This window comes from Chlorocebus sabaeus, chromosome 12 (assembly GCF_047675955.1).
Source record: "Chlorocebus sabaeus isolate Y175 chromosome 12, mChlSab1.0.hap1, whole genome shotgun sequence".
Lineage (NCBI taxonomy): Eukaryota > Metazoa > Chordata > Mammalia > Primates > Cercopithecidae > Chlorocebus > Chlorocebus sabaeus.
Window position 1 is genome coordinate 63,117,304 of NC_132915.1, and position 22,834 is coordinate 63,140,137.

Here is a 22,834-nt window from a genome sequence, read left to right on the forward strand (position 1 = left end):
TTGTTTTAATTCAGAGTAAATATTCGTGTGCGGGGTGTGAGAAAAGGTTGGGTTGTGCTAGGTTGTATTCATCATTTTCTTGCCTCAGTGAAGACCAATTTGAGTCAGTGCTAATCAGGTGTGGGATGTCCTAGAGATGTTTGAGAAATTGTCCCTGTCCTCTGGGAATTCAGTTCAATGGGGGAGACAGAACACAGGCATACAAAAATAAAGGAGGATGGAATCCCTGAGGATGAAGGAGAGAGAGGCCTGCAGGTTAGAGCAGCAGAAAGGCTTCAGAGAGGAGGTAGGTAGGACTGGGATGCCAGGGGTGAGGGATAGAGGGATAGAGGATAGAGAGGAGTTTACATTCCGTTTGTTCATGTCACTCCACTGGTCACCTTTTAGTGATTTCCTGTTGCTCTCAGGATAAAGTCCCAAAAGTCCAATTTGCTTGGTATGGCCTTTGCCACCCTGCATGATCTTGCCTTTGCTACCCATCCTACTTCAAATCACCACCTATATGAAAATTCCACAATCCCAGCAAACTGAACTGCCCTCACTTCCTAGAAAGTAATATTCACACTCTTTATCTCCTCTAAGCTTTTGAAATCTTTTCTGTCTGCTTCTACCTACTCTACTCCACCCTGCCCCAAATCTTTCATTCATATCCTATTCATACTGCGGGTCTAAGCTTGGCCTTCATATTCTTCTACAAAGGATTAAGTCCCCTTTCTGGAGGCAGGATAGGGTGATATCCCCACTAGACTATAAACTCTGTTATGGTAAGGATCATGTCTGTCTTGTTCATTGTTGATTCCCCTCTGTCTAGCACAATACCTGGAATACATTGAATTCTAAGAAAATGAGTTCAATATGAATTCTGAATGCCCTAAATTGTTCTTGGAAATTATCATCTGAATGTGTTTGAAGGATAGGAAGGGGTGAAACTGGTATGGGGAGACTAGTGGGGGATTATAACAAGGAAATGTAACTGTGTAAGCATGGTTTTCCAGGTGCATGTTTATATCTGCTTCAGCAGTAGGGCTATGAATGATTCAAATTTGAACCATACGTATCCATGCCTTGAGAGATGAGTTTTGGAGACTAAGAGATAAAAATATTGATGTATAACTATTCATGCAGTAATTATTTATCATACCCACTCTGTGTTAGGTACTGTTCTAGGTATTGGTGATATAGCAAGAAACAAAACAAACAAAAATCCCTGCTCTCATGGAGCTTATTTTTTAGTTGGAGGTAAAGTGGCAATAAATAAATATGTAAAATATATAGTATATTAGATGGTGATAGATGCCAAGAAGAAAACTAAATCAGAGAAGTAGACTAAGAAGTTCAGGGAATCAGAAGATTATCATTTAAATAGGATGAACAGGGAAGGTATCATAGAGGTGGCATATGAGCAAAGACCTGAAGGAAATGAAAGAGCTATGCAATATCTGGGGGTGGGGTATGGGGTGAAGGGGTGGGGACAGGGGAAGCATTCCAGACAGATGGCATAGCAAGTATAAAGTCCCTCAAGATGGGAGCCTGCTACACATCTTCTGGATCAGCAAGGAAGGGAGTGGGGAATGTGGCAGGAGATAAGGTGAAAGAGGTACATTCCCCTACTCCATAGAGTTAATCAAATAACCCATGGCATATTAAATTGGTCATTATGGAGCTCCATGAATCATAATTTGTAATTAAAATGCATGAATGTCAGGCACCATAAACCATGCATGACCAGCTCAAAACATCACTTGTAATGCCCCAATAGCAAAGCGTCCTTCCTGAAAATTGTGAGAATGCCAATTGGCTGCATGTATACATGTAGAGGAGGAGCTTTGCAGCATTGCCAAACATTGCCTGGCAGCCAAACTTCTTAGTAGAAAACCGAATTAGAATCTTCTGTGAACTCCAGTTAAAAGCTAATTTTAGTTTATGACTAACAAATTTTAGTACCCCTTTATAACTCAGTTGGTTACCATAAAAAATAAAATCAAAGTCTGGAATTTTACATCATTCTCCTGTAAAAGCCAAAGAAAATACTTTTATTTTGGATCATTTTGTGGTCTCTCAAGAAGCTCCTATGGTGCAATACTTTTAGAAATATTGATATAGATTAGGGGTGACTAGGGTAGGAGTGAGTAGGCAGGATTGGGCATGAGGCCAAAAGAGAGTCTTGGATGATCCAGAGATTTTGAGCCTGGTGATGGGGCCTGGTATCTGTAGATGAAAAGACAGGAGGTGAACAGAATCTAGGGGAAGTTGATGTGCTTCTGTATGTCCAAAGTAAGATAGCTTCACTCCTGTGACCTCAGTGTCATTCTTACACATATATTCCTCAAGTGCTAGATATGATCTTTTACTCCCTTACCTCTTAAATATGTCTCAAGTTAAACTACTTTTTTCATATACACTGCCACCTCCCTAGCCCAGCCTACAATCATCTCTCACCAAAGAGTGCTATAAAAGCAATGTAACTAGTCTTCCCTCATTCACTCATGCCCTTTCCAATCCATTCTCTACACTGCATCAAAAGTGATCTTTTCAAACTGTCAATCTGATTATGCCATCCCCCACTCAGAACACTTCAGTGACTTCCCATTGCTCTTAGGATAGGGACCAGAAATTTAGATAATCCCTCCAAGAGGCCTGAATGGGCCTGAGACCTACTTGGGTCTCTATACCTTAATTTGTACCACTCTTCTCCCATTGTCGCTGTACCTTAGTTCTATGTGCTGCCCCCTCTTTCTGGAATGCTCTTCATACCCTCCCTCACACATGTACTCACTCCTAAGATTTCAGCCCCCAAATCAATCCCCACAACCTGCCCCAATTTCTCCTGCCCTGTTATGGAAGATAGGGTAAGTTTCCTCTGTTATATAGTCTCATTGCTCTGTGTTCCTTTCTTCCATAGCATGCATCACGGTTTGTAATTATTCACTTATTTGTGTAATTATTTGATTATTGTATATCTCTCCCATTAGATTGTGAGCTCCTTGAGAGCAGGGCCTGTGGATGTTTTTGCTTATATCTGTATTCTCAGCTCCTAAAACCGTGGCCGTGATGACCTCAGAAGCTCTTGATGAATGTTGAATGAATGATCAACTGTGGTTGGGGAAGTAGCACAGTGTTCTGTGGAAGCATGTGGTAGGTGGTCTTTGTTCTGATTCTGGGGAAATTAGGGAAGACTTCTGGGGGGACCACCAGTATTTAAGGTTTCGATAGAAGAAGAAGAGTTCAAAATGGAGAATAAGAAGGCATAATCAGAGAAGTAAGAAGACAACAAGGAAAACTAATATTCCAGAAGTCAAAGGAAGAATGTGTTTCAGTGAAACTGTATGGTCAGCCAAGTTGCATGTTGCTAAAGTGTCAATGAAGATAAACACTAAGATATAACTATTAGATTTAATAACTTGGAAGTTATTGGGGACCTTGGAAAGGACAATTTCAGAGGGAAAAGCTAAACTGAATTGAGCTAAGAAGGCAGTAAGGAGTATGTAGGCAGATTGTTTTTTAAGATGAAAGACTTGAATATATTAAATGCTGAGGGGAAGGATCCTAAACGGAGAGAGAAGTTGAAGATAAAGGAGGAAGATAAATAATGACTAGAGCCAAGTCTCGGAGGAGATGATGTTGTGGACAGGAGGAGGCACACTTTGTAACAGGACAGGAGAGGGGATGGATGCAGTTGATGATAATTTTGAGGTTTAGCAGCAGAAAACTGAGAGAGTTTTTTCTTCTTTTCCCCTACTAGTGTTATGGAATTCCTTCTGGAAGTGATAACTAGAAAACAATTTTTGCCAATGGCAGTTCCATTTTGTTCTGATTATAGTCATGCTATTTTCAGAGTTAGAGTCTGAGGTTTGTCATGCACAATTATCAGATTACAAAACAGCTGTGAGCATTTGAGGCCAGAACTTGTTTTCCTCCCCTGTGTACTAGGGGGCCTAGCACATTGTTAGCACTCGATACATGCCAGGTACTCAAATAATAATGGCAGAGGGCTCTTGTGCTTGTTGCTGGGCTTTGCAGACTGCAAGTTGATGCTAAGGAGTAATGTTGACTCTCTGACTCCAGCTGTGAGCAAGCCACATGAAATTGTTTTCTGCCAGTTAGGAATTTGTATCAAGTGTTCAATCTTTGCAGTCACTGAGCACTGACAAGAGTTGTATGCAAGAAGCAAGCAAAGGACAAAGCTGTTGTAACTTTAGTTTCACTGGTTTGAGTCTCGCAACACTTTGTTCTACTCATAGAGTCACTGGATTCTGGTTTGCATGGTGGATTTATGTCCTCCATTTATCTCACCTCCTAGATTGAGAACCCTGGGTGTGAGAACCAGCTCAATCTTGGTTCCTCTTTAGCTGTCATCCAAGGACCTGGCACATAGTAGATGCTTAATAAATGCTGGATGAATGAATAATGACTGAATGAGTTAGTTGATGAGTGAATAAATGAGTGATGGGAAGGTCTGTACTATGCTACCCTGAACACTAACTTTTCTTTCTTGGCCTGCAGAAGAAGCAATTCATGCCTCTTTCATCCTAGTCAAAGTAGCCTAATCCTATTAATTATGTAGGGACCCTACCCCTAATGTTAAGCTTATTTTTCTACTTTTATTCTTACATCACATCCATTTGCTCATTTACTTATTTTCTCAATGTGTCATGTATTCAGCCTCAAATCTTATTTGGGAATAAACTGGAGTGTATATGGACAAAATAATCTGCTGCTCCTTGGAGAGGCATCTGCTTCTGTGCGTCTGTGTCTTTGTTAATTATTTTGTTCCTTCTGCATGGAATGCCCAAGTCTTCTCTACTCTTCCTACCCTTTACAGACCTGGCAAACTCTAACGCACATTACTTTAGCTAAGCTCTTTAGCTTACAAAGAACAGAGGCTCACTCAAGTTACCTCAGATAAAACAGGATGAGAGAAGGGGGAAGGTATATATGTGGGGAGTTACAGATGGTTATTATAAATACATAGATAACCTAGAATTGAAATTTGAAAACAATTGATTCTGAAACAGGTATAGGAACCAACTGCTTTCTCCACGTCTCTCACGGCCTGTCTATTTCTCTTAACAATTATGTTTCATTCTTATTCTTATTTCCAAACTGGCCAGATTTCCATGGTCTCTGCTCCCTCATAATTTTAGTCTGTTTCCAGCTTATCGTAGCTGTTCTGACCTCTCTACCTCACAAACATTTCCATCAATATCTCCATCCAACTACTGGTTCACCCTGTAGTCCTAGTTCAAATTCTTAAGGAGGGAATCTGATTGACCCTAGCTCATCTGTTCATGCTAGGCAATGTCAGCAAGGGACAAGACCCTATGGCTCTTTAAGCAACCAAAGCTAGAGGGAGATATTCTCTTTGCTCAGCTCCTCTAGTGGAAGATATAACTTGCTTTACTCTAAAGTAACTTCTACGTTGTTTCTGGTAAATCTCTTTCTCATGAATTGTGCAGGAAGGGGCCTCAGATTTCTTCTAGTCCAATGCCTTCATTCAGGGCTGATATTTACATTACAAAAGGTCCTGTCCTTTACAAAATGCTTTACTGTAGGGTTTTAAAAATAGCACATTTCTGCAATGAATTTAAAAACACAGCACACAGGCCGGGCATGATGGCTCATGGCTGTAATCCTAGCACTTTGGGAGGCTGAGGCAGGAGGATCACTTGAGCCTAGGAGTTTGAGACCAGCCTGGACAACATAGCAAGACCCCATCTCTATACACGCATACAAAAATTAGCCAGGTGGCATGCACCTGTAGTTCCAGCTACTCAGAAGGCTGAGGCGGGAGGATCCCTTGAGCCCAGGAGTTCAAGACTCCAGTGAGCTATGATTGTTACCACTGCACTCCAGCCTGGGCAACAGAGTGAGAACCTGTCTCTAAAATAAATAAATAAAATGCAGTATACTTTATATATAACCTTAAAGACCTTGATTTAGGGGATTTATATTCTGGCCATGGTGCAAAAATCTACACTGGACTTTCCCTCCCACTATAAACAGCTGTAAGCCTGTACACAATATACGACACTAATATTTTTAGGTATTGGACAATAAACAACATAGGACAGTGACTCCTGAGGGAAGGAAAACACTCAACGTGAGTCACACATTTACCCTTGCTCTCTGCCTAAGGACAATTTCTTGATCATGGCTCAGAGAGGTAGATCCAAAGGAGAGCATGATTGTACCAGGGAGTAACCCAGATGTTGGAATTAGCAAGCAATGTCTTTAAGGCAGCTGTTATAAATGTATTTATGGACATAAAGGAAATACTGTTTTAATGGATGCACAGATGGAGAATCTAAGCAGAAAAATGGAAACAGTAGAAAAATAAAATATCAGAAATAAAAAATTCTTTGGATAGGCCTAACAGCTGAATGTGAAGATGGATCTATGGAAATTATTCAATCTAAAGAAGAGAGAGAAGAAGGTTTTGTTTGGTTTGGTTTAGTTTTTCTTGTAAAAAAGAGAGCCTGGCTGGGTATGGGACCTCATGCCTATAATCCCAGCACTTTGAGAGGCCGAGACGGAAGGATCACTTGAGCCCAGAAGTTTGACACCAACCTGGGCAACATAAAAAAAACCTCATCTCAGCCGGGTGCGGTGGCTCAAGCCTGTAATCCCAGCACTTTGGGAGGCCGAGACGGGCGGATCACGAGGTCAGGAGATCGAGACCATCCTGGCTAACATGGTGAAACCCCATCTCTACTAAAAAATACAAAAAACTAGCCGGGCGAGGTGGCGGGCGCCTGTAGTCCCAGCTACTCGGGAGGCTGAGGCAGGAGAATGGTGTAAACCCGGGAGGCGGAGCTTGCAGTGAGCTGAGATCTGGCCACTGCACTCCAGCCTGGGCGACAGAGCGAGACTCCATCTCAAAAAAAAAAAAAAAAAAAAAAAAAAAAAAAAAAAAAAAAAAAAACCTCATCTCTACAAAAAATTTAAAAATTAGCCAGGTGTGGTGGTATGCCCCTGTGGTCCCACTACACAGGAGACTGAAGTGGAAGGATAGCTTGAACCCAGGAGATCAAGGCTGCAGTGAGCTGTGACTGCGCCACTGCACTGCAGTCTGGGTGACAGAGTGAGACCCTGTCTCAAAAAAAAGAGAAAAGAAAAAGAAAAAACAGGCCCACTGTTACTGAGGCTCCATTAAAAAAATAATAATAATAAAAGAGAGGGCCTTAGTGAGCTATGAAATATATTATATATGTATTTGGAACATGTGTATAGTTGGAATACCAGAGGGGAAAAGAAGAGGAAAAAATATTTGAAGAAATAATGGTCAAAGGTTTTCTAAACTTGGTGGAAAACATACAGGACTATCAGAAACTCAGTGAGCCCCAGGCAGGATAAATACAAATAAAACTACATCTAGATCTTTCATAGTCAAACTACTGAAAACCAAAGATAAAACTAAAACCTTGGAAGTAGCCAAAGAAAAATGACACATTGCATACAGGGGAACAATTATATGAATTGTGGTTGACTTCTCATCATAAACAATGTAGGCCAAAAGACAATGGAATGGCTTTTTGTTTTTTTTTTTTTTTTGAGACAGGATCCCACTCTGTCACCCAGGCTGGAGTGTCACCCAGGCTGGAGTGCAATGGCGTACTCACAGCTCACTGAAGCCTTGACCTCCTGAGCTCAAGTGATCCTCCTGCCTCAGCCTCCAAAGTAGCTGGGACCACAGGCATGGACCACAAAGCCCAGCTAATTTTTTTTTAATATATATAGAGACAGGGTCTCACTAAGGCTGGTCTTAAATTCTTGGGATCAAGTGATCATCCTACCTCAGCCTCCAAAAGTTCTGGGACTACAGGTGTAAGCCACTGTGCCTGACCTGGAAAGACATATTTAAGGCACTGAAAGAAAATTACCGTCAACTCAGAATTCTATATCCAGAAAAAATACCCCTCAAAAAGGAGGGTGAAATAAATACATTTTCAGATATACTAAAGCTGAGAGTACCATTAATGGTAAATATGTGGGTAAAGGTAAAAGACTAGCTTTTTTTCTTTCTATTAATTTTATTTTTGTTGTTGTTTTTGGTTGTCTGAGACAGAGTCTTACTCTGTCGACCAGGCTGGAGTGCAATGATGTGATCTCAGTTCACTGCAACCTGTGTCTCCCTGGTTCAAGCAATTCTCCTGTCTCAACCTCCTGAATAGCTGGGATTACAGATGCTCACCACCATAGTGGCTAATTTTTTTTGTATTTTCAGTAGAGACAGTGTTTCCCCATGTTGGCCAGGTTTATCTCAAAGTCCTGGCCTCGAGTGATCCTACTGTCTCGGCCTCCCAAACTGCTGAGACTACAGGCGTGAGCCACTGCACCCAGCCCTTCTATTAATTTTCTTAAAAGACAGATGACTGTTTAAAGCAAAAAACAAAACAAAACCATATTGTCAAGTGGGGCTTATACTGTATACAGAAATAAAATATGTGACAACAGTAGGGCAAATGATGAAGTAGTGGTGGTAAATAGAATTAGCATGTTATGAGATTATTACATTGTGAAGTGTGAAGTGTGAATATTTATGTTTAATAGAATATGATAAGTTCAGGATGCATATTGTAATCCTTAGAGCAACCACACATGCACAAAATACAAAAAGGCACATATGAAAAGCCAATAGAGAAAGCAAAATGGAGAACTAAAAAATTTCAGTTAACACAAAAGAAGGCAGAAGATGAACAGAGAAACAAAAGCAGATGAGAAAAAGTGGAAAACAAAGAGCAACATGGTAAAGACCTCTAATTAAGAGGCAGAGTTGATCAGGCTAGGAAAAAGAAAAAAACAACTATATGTTGCCTGTTACAAGAAATATATTTTAAATGTAAAAACATAGAATGTTTGAAAATAAAAGAATGGAAAAATAAACTATGCAAATGGAAAGCATAAGAAATCTGTATGAGTGTCATTATCAGAAAAAGTAGTCTTCAAGACAAGAAGTATTCCCAGAGATAAATGGGGCCATTTTAAAATGACAAAGGGTCAATTCAAGAGGGATACATAAAATCACAAAGTATATGCCTCAAGATACAAGAATCAAAAGAACTTCAAGATGTAAGCACCAAAAAAATGACAGAACTAAAGGGAGAAGTAGAAATATTCATAATGGTAATTCGATATTTTAACATTATTCTCTCGGTAGATCTGAACAGTGCTGTTAACCAACTTGACCTAATTGACATTTATAGAACACTACACTCAAGAACAGTAGAATGAAAACTACGCCCAAGAACTGCAGAATTTTCACAAGGATGAGCCATATACTGGGACATAAAACAAATTCAAATGCATTTTAAAAGATTAAAATCTTACAGTTTAACTTAATTCAAATTCAACATTCATCCTTGCCAAAAAAGAATCTCAGCATATTAAGAGTAGTTTGAACAAAATAGAAGTAAATAATATCTTTAAAATCTCTGGGTATTTAGAAATTAAAGAATACTTCTAAATAACCTATAAGTCAAGAAAATCATAAAGGAAATTAGAAAATATTTTTAATTGTAATGAAAATAAAACATAAAAATTGTGAGGTGTTGCTAGAATTGTGCTTGATAGAAAGGTATAGTTTTAAATGCTGTATTAGAAAAAAAAAAAGACTAAGTGTGGTGGCTCATGCCTGTAATCCCAGCACTTTGGAAGCCTGAGGTGGGTGGATCACTTGAGCCCAAGAGTGTGAGACCAGACTAGGCAACATAGTGAGACCCCTTCTCTACCAAAAAAAAGAAAAAAAAATTAGCTGGGTGTAGTGGCATTTACCTGTACTCCCAGCTACTTGGAAGGCTGAGGTGGGAAGATCGCTTAAGCCCATGAAGTAAACGCTGCAGTGAGCTATGATTGTGTCACTGCACTCCAGCCTCGGCAACAGAGTAAGACCCTGTCTCTCCTGGTCTCCAACCACCACACACACACACACACATATACACACACACACAAGAAAGAAAGAGAAAGAAAAGAAAAGAAAAAAAGTTTAAGATCGGCCGGGCGCAGTGGCTCAGGCCTGTAATCCCAGCACTTTGGGAGGCGGAGGCCGGCGAATCACGAGATTAAGAGATTGAGACTATCCGGGCCAACAAGGTGAAATCCTGTCTCTACTAAAAATACAAAAATTAGCTGGGCGTGGTGGCGCGCGCCTGTATTCTCAGCTACTCGGAAGGCTGAGGCAGGAGAATTGCTTGAACCCGGGAGGCGGAGGTTGCCGTGAGCCGAGATTGCGCCACTGCACTCCAGCCTGGCGACAGAGCGAGACTCCGTCATAAATAAATAAATAATAAAATTTTAAAAAGTTTAAGATCAGTGTTTTGTTTGGTTTTGTTTTTTTGAGACAGGGTCTTGCTCTGTCACCCAGGCTGGAGTATAGTGCCCTGATCTCAGCTCACTGAAACCTTCCACCCCTGGGCTCAGGTGATCCTTCTGCCTCAGCCTCCTTAGTAGATGGGACTACAGGTGCATGCCACCACACCTGGCTAATTCTAGTATTTTTTAGTAGAGGCGAGGTTTCACCATGTTGGCCAGGCTGGTCTCAAACTCCTAAAATCAAGCGATCCGCCTGCCTCAACCTCCCAAAGTGCTGGAATTACAGGCATAAGCCGCAGTGCCCAGCCTGCGATCAGTGTTCTAAGTTTCCATCTTAAGAATATAGAAAAAAACGAGCAAATTAAATCCAAAGAAGTAGAAACAAGATTTATTTCATTAATTCCACTTACTTTATAGTTTCAGAGAAAAATAAGAAAAATAATAGCAAAGCCAGAAGTTGATTATTTGAAAAGATTAATAATAAAGTTGATAAAATCTAGGAAGCCTTATCAAGATACAAAGAAAGCACAATATCCAGTATCAGGAATGAAAAATGAGATTTCAGGACAGACCTTACAGATGTTAAAAAGAATAAAAGGGGAATAGTAGGGAGAACCTTATGCCAATAAATTCAACTTAAATGGAATGGATGAAATTTTTGAAAAATGCAGTTTACCTTAACTGACACAAGAAGAAATGGAATATACTCCATACCTATTAAGAGATTGAATTCCTAATTAAGAACCATCCCACAAAGAAACTCCAGATGCAAATCATTTCACTGATGAATGGTATCAAGTATGTAAGGAATGAATAACACCAATTTTATACAGTCTTTCAGAAAATGAAGGATAAGGGAATAAGTCCCAATTCATTTTATGAATAACCCTGTTATAACCCTGATATCAAAATCAAAGCATTGCACAAGTAGAAAATTATAGGCTGATATTCGTCATGAACATAAATACAAAGAAAAAGCCTTAACAAGATAATATCAAATCTGTTCCAGCAATATATAAAAAGAATAATAGATCAAACCAAGTGGGGTTTATCCCAAGAATACAAAGTTAGCTCATTAAAAAATCAAAGTATTGGCCAGGCCTGGTGGCTCACACCTGTAATCCCAGCACTTTGGGAGGCTGAGGCGGGCAGATCATGAGGTCAGGAGTTCAAGACCAGCCTGGCCAACATAGTGAAACCCCGTCTCTACTAAAAAATACAAAAAGTTAGCTGGGCGTGGTGGTGGGCACCTGTAACCCCAGCTAGTCAGGAGGTTGAGGAATGAGAATTGCTTGAATCCAGGAGGAGGAGATTGCAGTAAACTGAGATCATGCCATTGCACTCCAGCCTGAGCGACAGTGTGAGACTCTGTTAAAAAAAAAAAAAAAATCAGAATATTTCTTCATATTAACAAGATAAAGAAGAAAAATCCTATGATGATGACATCTCAATAGATTCAGAAACAAAAGCATTGACAAGATTAAACATCCATCCACAAAAGATTGTTATAATGATCAAGTAAGATCATATACTCCAAAATATTTAGTAAACTGAAAGATGCTATAAAAATGGAAAGTATTTTTATTGTCATCCTTCTGCTGTGACACCCTGAGATGCACAGGCTCCTTTCTAATAAGATTTCTTGGGACCTGGAAAACATACTATTCAATTATTCATTCTAAGCCCTCAGAATGGAACTCAATCACCTTGCATGGCAGACTACACGAAATAATAAAAATAATGACAACCAAAATGTCTACATTGCCACTGGTACTTGAGGGCTTACTTTATGCTGGGCTCTGTGTTAGTGCTCTTCATACATTATTTTATTTTATCCTCACAGCAATTCTATAAGGAGGACACTAATATTTTTCTCCCCCTTACAGATGAGGAAATGAAGTTTAGGGACTAAACGCCTTGCTCAACGTCTTACATATAATTCGTAGCAGAGCCAGATATCCAGCAAAGGCTTATTCGAGAGCTCCAGCTTTTAAATCCTATACTTTCTGGCCTTCTGCAGCCTTATCTGGGAAGGGTCCTATAGAATTGGCTTCTGCCCTCCTGTGTTTCCAGGGAGGAATAGGGCTGGTCTTGTATTCTCTTTTCCAGCATTCTGAGCACAGTGCTAACACTGCATTCATAGGAAAGGAAAATTTATGTCACTGTACCTTGTTGATTTTTACATTCTTAATTAGCATTTGAAATTATAAAAGTAATGCATATTCACATTTAATATATTAGGGTGGGTACAGTGGTTCATGCCTCTAATCCCGGCATTTTGGGAGGCTGAGGCAGGAGGATCACTTGAGGCCAAAAGTTTGAGACCAGCCTGGGCAACATAGCGAGACACTGCCACTACAAAAGATTTAAAAATTAACCAGGCCTGTTGGTACATGCCTGTATTCCTAGCTACTTGGGAGGGTGAAGCAGGAGGATCCCTTGAGCCCAGGAGGTAACAGCTGCAGTGAGCTGTGATTGTGTTGCTGCACTCTAGCCTGGCGATAGAGTAAGACCCTGACTCAAAAAAAAAAAAAAAATTAAAATGAGGACAATGAATATATAACAGTATTAGTCCCCTTCCCCACAATTCTGTAGTCACACTGCCTGGACAGAAACCACTGTCAACAGATTCTATATATTCTTCCAGAAATTTTGTATGTATATGCAAATACACATATACACATATTCTTAAAGTAAACAGATGGGGCATCTATTCCTGTAACTTGCTTTTTTATTTGACAATATGCCTTGGAGAGCTTTCCATAGCAATACATAAACGTTTACTTCATTCTTTCCACTTTATTTTTTCAACAATATACTATTTTTTAATTGACAAATAAAATTGTATATCATGTAAAACATATTTTGAAATATGTATACATTGTGGAATGGCTAAATCAAGCTTATTATTATTATTATTATTATTATTATTATTATTATTTTGAGACAGAGTCTCACCCTGTCACCCAGGCTGGAGTGCAGTGGCATGATGTCAGCTCACTGCAACCTCCGCCTCCCAGGTTCAAGCAATTCTCCTGCCTCAGCCTCTCAAGTGACTGGGATTACAGGTACCTACCACCAGCCTAGCTAATTTTTGTATTTTTAGTAGAGATGGGGTTTCGCCCTGTTGGCCAGGCTGATTTCGAACTCCTGACCTCAGGTGATCTGCCTGCCTCGGCCTCCCAAAATACTGGGATTACAGGTGTGAGCCACCATACCCAGCCAATCAAGCTAATTAACATAGCATTACCTAGCATATTTATAATTTTTGGGGGTGAGAACACTTAAAACCTATTCTCTTGGCAATTTTCAAGAATACAATACATTGGTTGGTTGGTTGGTGGGTAGGTTTGTTGGTTGGTTTGAGACAGGGTTTAGCTCTGGTGCCCAGGCTGGAGTGCAGTGCATGATCACAACTCACTGCAGCCTTGACCTTCTGGGCTCAAGTGATCCTCCCACCTCAGCCTCCCAAGTAGCTGAGACTATTGGTACACCCCACTACACCTGGCTAATTTTTTTTTTTTTTTTTTTTTTTTTTTGAGACGGAGTCTTGCTCTGTAGCCCGGGCTGGACTGCAGTGGCCGGATCTCAGCTCACTGCAAGCTCCGCCTCCCGGGTTTACACCATTCTCCTGCCTCAGCCTCCGGAGTAGCTGGGACTACAGGCGCCCACCACCTCGCCCGGCTAGTTTTTTGTATTTTTAGTAGAGACGGGGTTTCACCGTGTTAGCCAGGATGGTCTCGATCTCCTGACCTCGTGATCGGCCCGTCTCGGCCTCCCAAAGTGCTGGGATTACAGGCTTGAGCCACCGCGCCCGGCCCACCTGGCTAATTTTTAAAAAATTTTGTGGGGTCAGGATATCTTGCTATGTAACCCAGGTTGGTCTCGAACTCCTGGACTCAAGCATTCCTCCTGCCTAGGTCTCCCAAAGTACTGGGGCTACAGGCATAAACCACCACACCCGGTCCAATACATTGTTATTTACTATAGTCACTATGTTGTATGATAGTTATTCTTTTAAAAATATGCATAACATCCCATTGAATTGCTCTAATTATTTTATGTTATTTATTTACCTAGACTCCTATTGGCAAATATTTGTGTTTTTCCATTTTAAAAAATTACAAATAAAGCTGAAGCAAGCAATTTTGTACATACATCTTATGCAGGTGTGACTATTTCTTTTCTTTTTTTTTCTTTTTTTGAGACAGGGACTTGCTCTGTCGCCCAGGCTGGAATGCAGTGGCACAGTCTCAACTCACTGCAGCCTCTACCTCCCGGGTTCAAGCGATCCTCCCACCTCACCCTTCTGAGTAGCTGGGACTACAGGCATGCACCACCACGCCTGGCTAATTTTGTTTATTTTTTTGTAGAGATGAAGTCTCACTATGTTGCCCAGGCTGGTCTTGAACCCCTGGACTCAAGTGCTCCTCCTGCCTTGGCCTCCCAAAATGCTGGGAGTGCAGGCGTGAGCCACTGCACTCAGCCTGATATGTGAATATTTCTTTTTTCTTTCTTTCTTTCTTTTTTTTTTTTTTTTTTTTTTTTTGAGATAGAGTCTCCCTCTGTCACCCAGGCTGGAGTGAAGTGGCACAATCTCAGTTCACTGCAACCTCCACCTCCCAGGTTCAAGTGATTCTCCTGCCTCAGCCTCCTGAGTACCTGGGATTATGAGCACGTGCCATCATGTCCGGCTAATTTTTATATTTTTAGTAGAGACAGGGTTTCACCATGTTGGTCAGACTGGTCTCGAACTTCTGACCTCGTGATCCACCCGCTTTGGCCTCCCAAAGTGCTGGGATTACAGGCGTGAGCCACCGTGCCCGGTGAGGTGTGAATATTTCTATAAGAAAACTCAAGAAAGTGGAGCCATTGAATTGAGGGGTATATGCATTTTAAACTTTGGTACACATTGCAAACTTTGGTACAAAAAGTTCACATCAGTTGGCACTACCAACCACAACAATGTATGTGTGCCTGTTACCCTGCATAGACCACTATTCAAAGTTTTAATACTTTTTTCAGCTACAAACACTTATTGTGTGCCTTCTGTGTGCTTTAGACACTGCACTAGGCTCAGAGATTTAAAATGTATTCAGTGTAGCTGGAGGAAGATTTGTTGGTGAATTGCTGCTGTTCCTTTGGGACTAAGAGCTTTTATCCTTTTAGAAACGGAAACTGCAAGCTGGTGAGGTATTTAGTTTCAATTTAGCTTAATGGAAACCTGTTAGTGAGTTTTAAAATAAGGACCAAGACAACTGAGATGGTAAACGAAGTCTCTTGGGCCCCAGGAAGGAGGATGCAGCATCTGTGGGTTTGCATGCCTCGAAGAGCCCCTCTTTCCAGGAACAATCATGTTTCAGCATTGAACTCCTGAGTGGAGATGTGAGCTGCTGAAATCTAGTCACCCCTAAGGCAGGTGCTTCCTAGCAGGCAAAGGGCCACACAGATCCCGTGTGGCTGAAAGCAGAGCAGTGTCTATAAGTGGGAATGTAATGCTGTCAGCCATCATTTATTGGGCACACACTCAGGTCAGTTGCACATAAAGTGCACCACACTATGCACCTTATGTGTGTTGACTCAATTAATCCTCATAACAAGCCAATGATTGTCTGAGAGTGTCATTATAATGCCCATTTTAAAAATGAGGATACTGAGGTTCAAAGAAGACAATTAGGCTGGGCGCAGTGGCTCACGCCTGTAATCCCAGCATTTTGGGAGGCCGAAGCGGGCAGATCACGAGGTCAGGAGATCGAAACCACCCTGGCTAACACGGTGAAACCCCGTCTCTACTAAAAATACAAAAGTTAGCCGGGCGTGGTGGCGGGCGCCTGTAGTCCCAGCTACTCGGGAGGCTGAGGCAGGAAAATGGCGTGAACCCAGGAGGCGGAGCTTGCAGTGAGCCGAGATTGCGCCACTGCGCTCCAGTCTGGGTGATAGAGCGAGGCTCCATCCCCACTCCCCCACCAAAAAAAAAACAAAGAAGACAATTAACTTGCCTGGGGTCATAAAACTGTTAGCAGGTAGCAGAGTGGGGACTCAAACCCAGCTATGGTTGACTTTAAAGCCGACACTTGGGTTCCATGGCTCCATCTGATCACATACTCATTTTTAAGATATTATATATTTATGATAGAGAACAGCTTAAGAATTTTTTATCTCCTTATTTATTCCTAAAATATGCTCAGGGACAAATAGATCGCTTACATTGTTCAGTGGGTCATGAACCAAAACAGGTCTAAATGCAGGTAAATGACCAGTAGGTGGTAATAATAATTATCTCTTACATTGACAGAATTTTTGTTTTCAGTGTATCCTTCCATTGACCATGTCATTTGATCTGAACAATTCTCAGTGCCCTTGTCTTTAAAAGGGTAACAGTTTTACCTACTTTGCAGATTGGGAATAATGACCGTACAATGCCCAGCAAGCTGCCTAGCTATTAGTGAATGCTCATTAGATTGCAGTTAGGGATGGTGACGGTAATCAACTGGTCTCTGCCTCTCTCCTCCCCTAACCCCGCTGCAGATAGTACTAGGTTGATAGACTTCAAACATCTGCCCTTGGTGTGTCACTGCTGTACATGAGAATGTCTCTTTCCAACCACCTCATTCTCTCTCAGCTCTTCTCCACAGCTTTCCAGACTTCTCTGGGACTTCCTGTCTCCCCTTTGGCTTCCTCAAGTGTCCCAGGACTGTATGAGTGGGGCTGCACTGGAAGCTGCTTATGGAAAAAGACAGTCCTTAGGGCTGGACCAAGTTAGGAGAGGTGTTAATTTAAAGATCATCCAAAAGTGTGCTGAGCCAAGGACGTCATCCAGAGCTGTGCTAGAAGAACAAGGGGGTTAGAGGCCCAGAGAGGTGGCATCTTGAATGAGGTAAGGGGACCCATGCAGAGGCTGGCCTGACAGAAGGGTGGCCAGACGTCATGGTTGATAGTATTGAGGGAAGGGAGAAGGATGCTCAGCTTAGAGCAGTGAAGTCAGGTGGTCCATGGAAGAAACCCTGTGAACCTAAAGAAAGAGAGGAGGTATTTTATTTGGGCAGCTCCCTTCTGAATCAGCCACTATCACCTATGTGAGGCTTGGGGCATATCTAACCACTGGGCACACAGGCTCAGTCCCTCTGCTTACATGGCTGTTTCCTCCATAAGCTTAGGGAGAATTGTACGTGACCGAGTATGGGGTCACGTACATATGAGAATTGTACGTGACTGAGGGGAAAAGTAGGAGATGAGGTCGATACCATGTTCAGGGGCTTGGGCTTCATCTCATGGCAGAGGGTGGGCTCTTGGTGGCTTTATTTTATTTTATTTTATTATTTTATTTTATTTTATTTTATTTTGAGACAGGGTCTTGCTATGTTGCCCAGATTGGAGTGTAGTGGCACAATCATAGCTCACTGCAGCTTTGAACTCCTGAGCTCAAGCAGTCCTCTTACCTCAGCCTCCCAAGTAGCCGGGACTACAGGCACACATCACCACACCCAACTAATTAAAACAATTTTTTTATGTGGAGACAGGGTGTGGATTTGTTGCCCAGCCTGGTCCTGAACTCTTGGAGGCTTTAAATCAAGAGAATGACACAATCATATTTTTGTTTTAGGAAGATCATTTGTAGATAGTGATTAAGAGTTCAGGTTCAAATCCTGGTCAACTTTGGATCAGTTGCTTGATGTCTGTATACCTCAGTTTTCTCATTTGTAAAGTAGCTCATACTCCATAGGGTGGTTGTGAAGATTAAATGAAATAATGTACATAAATAGCTGAGTAAATGACTGGCCCAGAGTAAGTGCTCAGTTGCTGAAAATAATTATAATGATATAATTTTTAGAGTAGAGAGAAACGAGTCAGGGAGATCAAATATGGTTAGGCAAAAGATAGTAAGGGCCTGAATTAAGGAGAGGATACTTAAGAAAGATATTAAAGAAATGGAATTGTTAGGCTTTGAAACATAACGCTAGTGAGAGGGTGAAGAAAGGGCAAATATCTTTAATGGTTTCCAGTTTCCAACCTGGGTGGCTAAATGGATGGTGGTGCACTTGAGTGAGGGGGGAATCCTGGAGGAAGTGGCTAAGAACATAATGAAGTCAGTTTTAAAGATATTAAGTTTGAGTACTCTGTCATCAATTTGAATATGAGGTTCTGGGAAATCTAAGCTTCAGAAATAGATATGGGGAGACCAAGACCCTGTCTCTTTCTCTCTCTCTCTTTTTTTTTTTTTTTTTGGTCTCAGCTCACTGTGACCTCTGCCTCCCAGGTTCAAGTGATTCTCCTGCCTCAGCCTCCTGAGTAGCTGGCACTACAGGCGTGCACCACCATGCCCGGCTAGTTTTTGTATTTTTAGTAGAGATAGGGTTTCACTATGTTGCCCAGGCTGGTCTCAAACTCCTGGCCTCAAGTGATCTGCCCTTCTCAGCCTCCCCAAGTGCTGGGATTACAGGCGTGAGCCACAGTGCCTGGCCATGAGACCCTGTCTCAGGGAAAAAATAATAATAATAAATAGATTTGAGCTTTATCATAAGATGGAAGATGAAGTTGCAGGTGGGGATAAGAGCATCCAAGGGGAGGGTGTACAATAGGAAGACCAGAGGGTCAAGCATATATCCCTGGAGAGGTCAAGGATATTGGGGAGCCATTGGAGAGATCAGTGACATGGAAAAGAAGGTAGAGAAGTTTCAAGAAGGAGGGAGGGAGCCCTCAGCAATGTCAGGTACTATAAGAGAACCAAGAAGCGACCACTAGGCAGCTGAGTTGTAATTGGTGACTTTTATAAGAGCGATGACCTCCATCCAAGTGCTAGCCTCTGTGCTAGTGATCCAAAAACGAATAAGACTCAGTTCCTAATCTCACAGTGCTCACCTGAAACCCACAACAAAAAGAATGGAAAAATGCTCTGCTGTGAAAGAGTTCAGGCTGAGACATCTGTTATTCCATTGATCAGCAGGGCTAAATTGTCTGCCGTGGGCTCAGAGGGTTTCCTCTCCCTGCCTCACTCTTTCATAGACATCTTCCCTTGGCCAAATAGAATGACCTATCCAAGAGAAGAGGATCTTCTTTGGTCAATAGCATAAGAACACCAAGATGCCTCCTATGTGTACTGCAGTGTGATGCTTCTTTTCATAATACTATTCCCTTCTGTAGACCAGACCCAGAGACTGTAACAGTGTCTATTTACATTTGATCATTCAGTACTTGTGATGGAAGGTAGAGGGTAGCCTTGCTTAAAGTGAGGAAAGGAAGAGTAGAGGGAGGTAAGAGAAAGGTGGAAAAGGAAAAGTTAGATAAAGGACTAGCAGAGGCTAGTTGGGTAGGGTTTTGTTAGGCAGAGATAGTGGAAGCAGGGAGAGGGAAGGGGAAGATGGCATTCCTGGCAGAGGAATGGTAACAGCAAAGGTGGAGAGGTGGGAAAACACAGGCCAGGCTCAGAAACTCGCTGGACTGCACCTCAGAGTCCTAGCACATGATTGCTGGGAGAGCAGGCTGGAATGGAGGCTTGGGGCCAGATAATAGAGTTTTGAGGGCTAGGGAGGAGTTTGAACTTTCTTCTGTAGCCTGATAGCTTCCGGGAGCAACTATCAAAAGCCTTTCAGGAATTCAGGCTTGTCTGTCTCAGGCTTCTCATACTGAAAGACCAAGGGCCCAAAGTGGCAGCTTGACATTCTATCTCCTTTGCCTTGGTTGGGAAGTTAGGGCTGTAGCTGATTTCACTGGCCTGTTTTGCATTTATTATAGTGTGGCTTTTATAGTGTGTTAATTGAAATATTTCCAACTGCCAAAAACAATTACACTCAAACTGCCTTGTCAGTTCTTTTATTGCCAGATAAATGTTTTACAGACATATTTACAGGGGGCAGCGGTAACTGGATCTCGTTTTCTATTTAAGGCTTGTGGTTTGGGTTGGGATTGGCCCTCCTGTGCTCTATTGTGAGCCTGAAAGTTGTTACACGTTGTGATGCTTCCATCCCATTACCTTATGGAACAGAGGTTCTTCAAAGGAAAGTAGCTCTCTGGCTTGTGTGACTTAGCCTCAGAGAAGTGTTCCTATAGTTGGAAACCTTGGCAACCTGACAGAAATTTGAATCCTACTGCCTGCTCTACCAGCAGCAATCCCAGCCCAAGATGAGACATGCTTTTCTCTTTCCCTGAAATTCCTTTCTTCCTTTCCACCCTCCAACCCTCTCCCAAAGACCCTATCATGCAAGAGCTGTAAGAGCCCATCTAGTCTAACTCCCTCCCTTTGCATTTGGGAAACGGAGGCTCCCCCAAGATCACACAGGTGGTAAGCCTGACACCTGTGAGGCTGACAGAGCTAGAAGCAGAGGTTTCTTTCCAATGTGCCCTTCGGCTCCTCTGCTGCATTGAACCCTCCTGCAGTGCACTAGGCCTGCTTCTTCCAAGAGCCCCTCCCTCACATCTCCAGTCCCCTCATGCTTGATCATCTGAAACACCTATTTGTTCTGTATATATACTGTAGGATTTTTGTTGGTTTGTTTGGTGGAACATTCTTTGTTTTTGTTTTTGTTTTTTGAGATGGAGTCTTACTCTGTCGCCCAGGCTGGAGTCCAGTGGTGTGATCTTGGCTCACTGCAACCTCTGCCTCCTAGGTTCAAGCAATTCTCCTGCCTCAGCCTCCTGAATAGCTGAGATTACAGGCATGTGCCACCACATCTGGCTAATTTTTTTGTATTTTTAGTAGAGACAGGGTTTCGCTATGTTGGCCAGGCTGGTCTTGAACTCCGGACCTCAGGTGAGCTGCCCACCTCAGCCTCCCAAAGTGCTGGGATTGTAGGCATGAGTCACCGCGCCTGGCCAACTTTGTACATGATGTTTTCTCCTATTGAAAAACATTTTCTCCACCTAGACAATGTATACTTGTCCTTTGACACCAGCTAAGAAATCATCACCTCTGGCCAGGTACGGTGGCTCATGTCTGTAATCCCAGCATATTGGGAGGCTGAGGCGGGTGGATCACCTGAGGTCAGGAGTTTGAGACCAGCCTGGCCGACATGGTGAAACCCTGTCTCTACTAAAAAAAATACAAAAAATAGGCCGGGCGCAGTGGCTCACGCCTGTAATCCCAGCTTCTTGGGAGGCTGACGCAGGAGAATTGCTTGAACCTGGTAGGTGGAGGTTGCAGTGAGCTGAAATGGTGTCACTGCACTCCAGCCTCGGCAACAGAGTAAGACTATCTCAAAAATAAATAAATTGACTGGGCGTGGTGGTTCACGCCTGTAATCCCAGCACTTTGGGAGTCCGAGGCAGGTGGATCAACTGAGGTCAGGAGTTCAAGACCAGCCTGGCCAACCTAGTGAAACCCCCGTCTCTGCTAAAAATTCAAAAATTAGCCGGGCGTGGTAGCGGACGCCTGTAATCCCAGCTACTCGGGAGGCTGAGGCAGAAGAATCGCTTGAAACCAGAAGGCAGAGGTTGCAGTGACCCGAGATCGCGCCACTGCACTCCAGCCTAGGCGAAAGAGTGAAACTCTGTCTCAAAATAATAATAATAATAATAATAACAAATTTAAAAAATTTTTAAAAATACAAAAAACTAGCTTGGCGTGGTGGCAGGCACCTGTAATCCTAGCTACTTAGGAGGCTGAGGCAGCAGCATCCTTGGATCTGGGAGGCAGAGGTTGCAGTGAGTTGAGATCACACCATTGACTCCAGCCTGGGCAACAAGAGCAAAACTCCATCTGGTCACCTCTGGAAGCCTTTCCTGTGTATCCCGGACTGGGTAGGTGCCCCATGCACTTCCACCATGCCCTGTGCACACATATCTCTGTTGCTGGCACAGAGCTGACTTTCAAAGGAACGTGTGCTGAATAAGAGGGTGAGTGAGTGGGTGAGTGAGTGGGTGAGTGGGTGAGTGAGTGAGTGAGTGGGTGAGTGGGTGAGTGAGTGGGTGAGTGGGTGAGTGGGTGAGTGAGTGGGTGAGTGAGTGGGTGAGTGGGTGAGTGAGTGGGTGGGTGCGTGAGTGATTGAGTGAGTGGGTGAGTGAGTGGGTGAGTGGGCGAGTGGGTGAGTAGGTGAGTGGGTGAGTGGGTGAGTGAGTGAGTGGGTGGGTGCGTGAGTGATTGAGTGGATGAGTGAGTGGGTGGGTGAGTGAGTGGGTGAGTGGGTGAGTGAGTGGGTGAATGGGTGAGTGAGTGGGTGAGTGAGTGGGTGGGGGCGTGGGTGGGTGAGTGAGTGGGTGAGTGGGTGAGTGGGTGAGTGAGTGGGTGAGTGGGTGAGTGAGTGGGTGAGTGAGTGGGTGAGTGGGTGAGTGAGTGGGTGAATGGGTGAGTGAGTGGTGAGTGGGTGAATGAGTGAGTGAGTGGGTGAGTGAGTGAGTGGGTGGGTGCGTGAGTGAGTGAGTGGGTGAGTGAGTGGGTGAGTAAGTGGATGAGTGGGTGAGTGGGCGAGTGGGTGAGTAGGTGAGTGAGTGAGTGGGTGAGTGAGTGAGTGGGTGAGTGAGTGAATGGGTGAGTGAGTGACTGGGTGGGTGAGTGAGTGACTGGGTGGGTGCATGAGTGAGTGAGTGGGTGAGT

The 22,834-nt window shown here is 42.8% G+C and overlaps 1 protein-coding gene across 1 annotated transcript in view; it reads left to right on the forward strand.

Moving 5' to 3' along the window:
- Positions 1-22,834, forward strand: part of DNAI1 (dynein axonemal intermediate chain 1) — a 65,207-nt gene that overhangs the window by 3,545 nt on the left and 38,828 nt on the right. The gene's annotated exons all lie outside the window — the stretch shown is intronic.